This window comes from Macrobrachium rosenbergii, chromosome 1 (assembly GCF_040412425.1).
Source record: "Macrobrachium rosenbergii isolate ZJJX-2024 chromosome 1, ASM4041242v1, whole genome shotgun sequence".
In the NCBI taxonomy this organism is placed as follows: Eukaryota; Metazoa; Arthropoda; class Malacostraca; order Decapoda; family Palaemonidae; genus Macrobrachium; species Macrobrachium rosenbergii.
The window spans coordinates 45,921,170-45,927,818 of NC_089741.1; positions in this window are offsets into that span (position 1 = coordinate 45,921,170).

The window sequence follows — 6,649 nt, forward strand, 5'->3', positions numbered from 1 at the left end:
CCTAAATCTTGGGAAATGTTCAACCCGGTGTTTTTCACGTACAATTCTGGTTTCAAAGTATTTTCATTTGTATTATATTTCTGTTGTTCGTTAGGACATAGTAATGAGTATTGCACTGTCTTCCAGATTATAATTTGATCTTGAGTTGTTATTTGAAATAAATGAAAAACTAGTTAAATAAATGTATAGAAAAGACCGGGAAAGATCAGCCATTCGAGGATGAAATAGAAAAATGAATGAGGCAACTTCTCTAAGGAAGAAACCGTCGTTCATTCCGTGTCTAATTAACCATAATTCACCAGATTGTCAGATATGCAAAGCCGCGGAGCCTAACGTCTCAGCGAATCTGGAGGAATAGCTTGTTCGCTCGAGGATTACACTCGGGTTCACTTACGTTACAGGAGAGACGTCGAGGAATTATTGCCCGGCGCAAGCGGATTACTTCTTCGGGATGATGGCTCCCTCTCGACGTGGCTGCTCCTCGGAATTCACCGGAGGTTCAGCTGGTTTGAAAAATTTTTATTGAATATTTATCGAATACCAAAACCACTCTTGGTTTACCGTCGTTTTCCAATATTGAACGATTTAATCTCGCGAAGAAAACCGTAACTGTGACCTGTTGAACGATTTAATCTCGTGACGAAAACCGTAACTGTGACCTGTTGAAAGGCTTAATCTCGTGAAGAAAACCGTAACTGACCTGTTGAACGATTTAATCTCGTGAGGAAAACAGTAACCGTGACCTGTTTAACGATTTAATCTCATGAAGAAAACCGTAAACGTGAGTATTGAACGATTTCATCTCGTGAAGAAACTCGTAACCGTGACCTGTTTAATGATTTAATCTTATGAAGAAACCCGCAAACGTGATCTGTTGAACAATTTAATCTCGTAAAGAAAACCGTAACTGTGACCTATTGAGCGATTTAATCTCTTGAAGAAAACCGTAACTGTGACCTATTGAGCGATTTAATCTCGTGAAGAAAACTGTAACTGTGACTTACTGAACGATTTAATCTCACAAAAAAATATATAATCATACACAGACTTGATGTTTTTAGACTGTATTCTGTTTATATCTCTTATTTCCAAGTCTTGATTCTGACATTAAATTGAAAAGTTTTGGGAGGAAAGGAGCTACGGTTTACATCTTATCAAAATGTACTTTGAAATAACTGCTGATTATCCTGATCCTTATCAACAAGACTAATTGTAACCCAGAGTAATGTAATGAAAAGAGGATATTTACATCTTTTCCAATAAGTTTCATCAAATTAAATGCTAATTTTTTGTCTCTTGAACCAGATATGTAGGCAAACTTTCATTGAAAAAGCTTTTAGTCATACTATGCCATAGGGTTTAAAATATTCTTCATACTTTTCAACAGCAAGAGATCAGTGAATACACAACCGCACGTACGGAAAATTTAGCAGATGTTAACTTTGACTTGTCAACAGACTTTTGATAAAATCTTTTACCAGCCAGGCATATTTCTTTCCATGAAGGCTACGAACTGAATTTCTATGTTAGAAAGACCTATAATAGCTACATTTCACTTCATACTCTGAAACTCACTTTGCAAGTTAATGAAATAATTCAAGTTCTGGCATATTCATTAAGATGCTGTTAGTAAATTTCCGTATTATAATTAATTAATTGCAGTTTTACTCAAACAACAACACATTTCTTGCCAGCATGATGTTGTGATGTCCAGTAAATCTTGAAACACGACTCCTCCAACATCGCTTCAACATGAGGTGGGGGGTTGTCGTGTGATTGACAGCGAGCAATAGCTCCCGAATTTAAATGAACTTTGTAAATACGAGGATTGAGCATTCCATTTCTCTACTGTTCAGTCTGTAGTGCTTCGTTGTTCACGTATTTGCAGGCACAGACACACACACACACACACACACACACACACACACACACACACACATATATATATATATATATATATATATATATATATATATATATATATATATATATATATATATATATATATATATTATACTTACAATAGTGCTGTACTTTTTGTTGTTGTCCTTTGTTAATAATATTATGGGTATTGTGAATGTTACTGTCACAATAATAATAAAATCAGTGATACATAGAATGATCACAAAGTCATCAACTACATTTTTACATCATTCTCTTTCCATGCTAAAAGCGCACAAGTTCGTAGGTAAAAATCTGACTTTTTAAATAAATATTCTCGACGCGTTTTCATCAAAGCCAATAAATATTCATATTTTTCAGTTCTTGATTTTTTCCATATTTACAGCGCGAGGATTTAGCTTTTTTATTATGGAAGTTTATTTTTTGTTCATCATCAGTTTTTATCGCCTTTTTGAAGCACATTAACTTCGCTGAATGTATTGATATATTTGGCTGTGGAAAAAAAGATGAATGAATAAGTGTATATTTTGGGTGAGGCCAGTGAATCAGTAATTAAATTTGTATGAAAATGAATAAGTAAGCAGGTCACTGAGAAAAATGATTAACGATGATATGTATAAGCATTTTACGGATAAATAAAACTTCAGAACTTGCTTGTAAGCAAATAACATTATAAAGAAATGGGGTCTTTAGTTCAGGTTCCTCACTATTGCTTTTCCATGGGATTATGAAATATTTTATAATAAACATATATGTAGACTCACATTTCAGGTTGTTAGTGAGAAAATAGATTAGATTTTATGTTCTTAAAAGCTTTTGACTAAATAAGTACTGTTATTTTTTACACCGATAAAATGGTGAAATTATCCAAATATTTACATAACTAAAAAGTACTGAAGTTAGGATCCGGCTTAAACTTTCAGTCTGCTTTTATTTTTCTTTCAGTTGAAGCCAGAGGTTAAGTGTTTAATATCCGGCGAGAATGTTCTTGAAACCTACTCGCCTTTAGTTTTCGATCTCGAATCGAAAATTTCCATTGAAAAAATTCTTTTTGTTTAAATGTGTTTGCAAATTAGTCGTAAAGGTTTCGCAATAGCTGGATGGATTTTTTATTTATACATTTTACGAAGTAAAGCAAAATAAAATATCAAGAGTTCTCGATGTCATAGGATAATTCAAAAGAATCGAGGTCATTTTTGGTTAGTGTGACACTTTAATATGCAGAATGAAAACATTTCAGGAATTGCGGGGGGGGGGGGCGCCTTATGTCAGTTCTGGCTTTGCTGTGTTGGGTTAACAGACTCCCTTTTCCTACGAAAATCTCCTAAATCTTTAACTCTGGCGTTGCCCTGTCATAAGAATCAATCTGAAATAAAACACGTTTCTCTAATGACCATATCTAGTTTCATAACTGCATGTATTTAATGTTCCCATTGTTGCGTTATAAATCTACTTATGCTACTGTAGGTGTACAGGATCTAGTGCTGTTGTACTTGTAGATTGTAATTCTGATGTTCTTGCACAAACACAGTATTCTGAATTGCCTCCACTATGATTGAAACCTCTATGAACCTTCAAAGATTGTCAGTAGATTTTGATTTGAGAGAGATTTGGATGACAAGTACATAACTAACAAACTTTGAAATTTTGCGATGCTTTATATGTATACATAAAAAACATGCGTACTGAACTCATGTTAAAATTTAAAAAAATTTGAACTTTTGCAATAATTTGAAAAAATATGTACTGTACGCTTCTGTGTTGCTACGAACCTTGTGTATATAGAAAATAATGCTAGCTAGAGAACTGCAGAGCTAAAAATCAACACAAATGTTTTAATCTGCAAGTGAATGGAAGTCATGTAGTGATAGACATCAAAGTTGAATACAGCCCCAAAATCTAGCCGCTGCCACCCTCCTCCACCCCATGCTATATTCCCCCTCCCTTGGAGCTACATCCACACCCACACACCACACACACACACACACACACACCTCCACCACTTGGGAAGCTATGGAAAGCTAAATAAAAAATCCCTTCCCCATACATCCCCTCCTGAAGCAACCCCATCTATCCCCTCCCCACAACCCAACCCCTTTCCCACCTCTATACACCCCTCCCCCCCACAACCCATTCCCTTCCACACCTCTGTACACCCCTTCCCTCCCCCCACAATCCGGCCCCTTCTCAACCTCTATACACTCCCACACAACCCACCACCTTCCCCACCTCAATTCACCCCCACCCTCCCCTCACAACCCACCCCTCCCCCCTCTTTATACACCTGCTTCCTTGGAGCAACACCTGTTCTCCCCACAACACACAAACACTCTTACGCACACACGCAAACTCCACCACTTGGAAAGCTGTAGAAATAAAAAAAGCAAGGAAATATCGGCAAACAGACCAAAAGTTTTAATGGGAACAGTTCCATGTAACCCATTTCTAGAAACAACGTCTTCAGCCCCTTTTTCGGTGGCCTGATTATTTTCGTTTTTCTCTTATATCTTCCCCCAGAGGCTCTCATTTATGTCATTATGTCATCAGGTTTGGCCCCCCTCTCTCTCTCTCTCTCTCTCTCTCTCTCTCTCTCTCTCTCTCTCTCTCTCTCTCTCTCTCTCTCTCTCTCTAAAACTTGGTTGGAAAACGTTGTCTTATGCATTTTGCTTCTCTCTCGAAAACTAAGATCCCTGTCTGTTCTATTTAGGCTCTCATTGATCATCGATCCCTTTAATTATTTATTTTTTAACGTGTTATGAACTTATTATTTTGGAGTTTTCTTCTTGTCTTCGTTTTACTTCTTTACTTGTTGCCTCTGGCCCTTTATTATTAAAGATGAATTGATAATTAAACTTACAGTTCCATTGTTATTCACACGGGAAACACACGCACACACAAGCACACACAAACACACATACATACATATTTATGTGTGTATAAGCGTGTGTTTGTGTATCTGAAAAATTACCATTCAGCACGGTGCGTGATACCTTTCAAAGAAGAATGGTTTAATGATAATGATAAACGCATCGCTTTATCTTGTACAGGGGGACACTATTCTCCTTTACTTCTTCATAAAAACAAGTGATAAGCTTGCCTATTTTTAGTAGTATATATTACCACGGTGATCACAGGTAAAACGACTTTTGTTTTTATTATATTCCTTTTCTCCCTTAGGGGATGCCAAAGCGGATATTGACGCGTGGCCTTGCTCAGTGGAAGCGTTTCCTTGTATTACCTCAGCCCACGTAAGGCCGGCTAGACGGTATCTCCTGTTAAAGTGGCATTCCTTGAAAATGTTCAGAAAGGCACGTTTATGCTTTAAGCTTTAAGAAGGGGTAGTAAAGTATTATTTATTTATTTATTTATTTATTTATTTATTTTTTTTATCATTCCTAGTTAGTGACCCCCAAGGCTTTTAAAAGCTTTGCGGCGTGTTTAGTACAAGCCCGCTGGGGATGACCGTAAAAACATCAACAAAAGACTGTAAATATCATAAAGCCAACGACCCCAAAGAAGTATTATTCCTAGATAACGACCCCCGAACTTTGCTGTGGGTCACTATCTAGGAAAGATCCCTTTCTTTTTTTTTTTACAGAGAGTATTAATTTTCTTAGCCTTTTCTAGTTATTTACATCCTTTTACTGATTTTCTGACTTAATCCTTCAAATTACCAAGACCTCGCGGTCGAGACGAGAGTTACCGGTTAAGATAATACCACCACGGTCTAGCCGCCACGCCACTGGCAACTATAACGAATGCAGAATGAAGATACTTTGGTTCGCACAAAAATGGACAAGAGTAAAAACAAAAGTCTCAAAAGATTAAAAATATTCAAATATGTAACGCTGCCATTTTTGGTTAAATGTTGTACACCGTAGAATTAGTCTGTTATTTGGCAGATAGGTTAATGTCATGTGGGATATGTGTTAACTTAATTTTGCTTCGAAAATGGGTGTACTCATGAATTTCTGTTCACATGCATGTACTTGACTTTATCTTTGTGGTTTATTAGGATGCATTGTAACGACATTATATATATATATATATATATATATATATATATATATATATATATATATATATATATATATATATATATATATATATATATATATATATATATATATATATATATATATATATATATATATATATATATATATATATATATATGTATATATATGTATATATATATATTATATTTATATGTGTATATATTTGTATGTGTTTATATATATATAAATGGCAATTGCTTTGGGAGTATTATATATATATATATATATATATATATATATATATATATATATATATATATATATATATATATAGTTTATGTGTGCGTATATTTGTATGTGTTTACGTGGATTCAAATGGCAGTTGCTTTGGGAATGACATTTTCAACTAATATTTAATTTCATCCTTGAAGATAAAGTAATATATAAATAAACAAACTTTCCGAAGAGGAATAATACATTCATCTCTTTCATTAAACTATGACAAGAAGATTATTATTTTGCTGATCAGCGAAGTTTTACTGATATTTTCAGACTGTACAAAGATGCCATCGCAGCTGTATATACTGTATTTGTGTTAAACACTAGTTGTATTTTTAAAACTTTACAAACAGTCATCGAATGTCCCAATTTTTAAAAAAATTATGCTGCATTTTCCCAATTTAGTATTTTAATTTTGAATCGTGACAACTAGACGCCCGAGGTTACAGGTTTTGAAATTCTTGTTATTT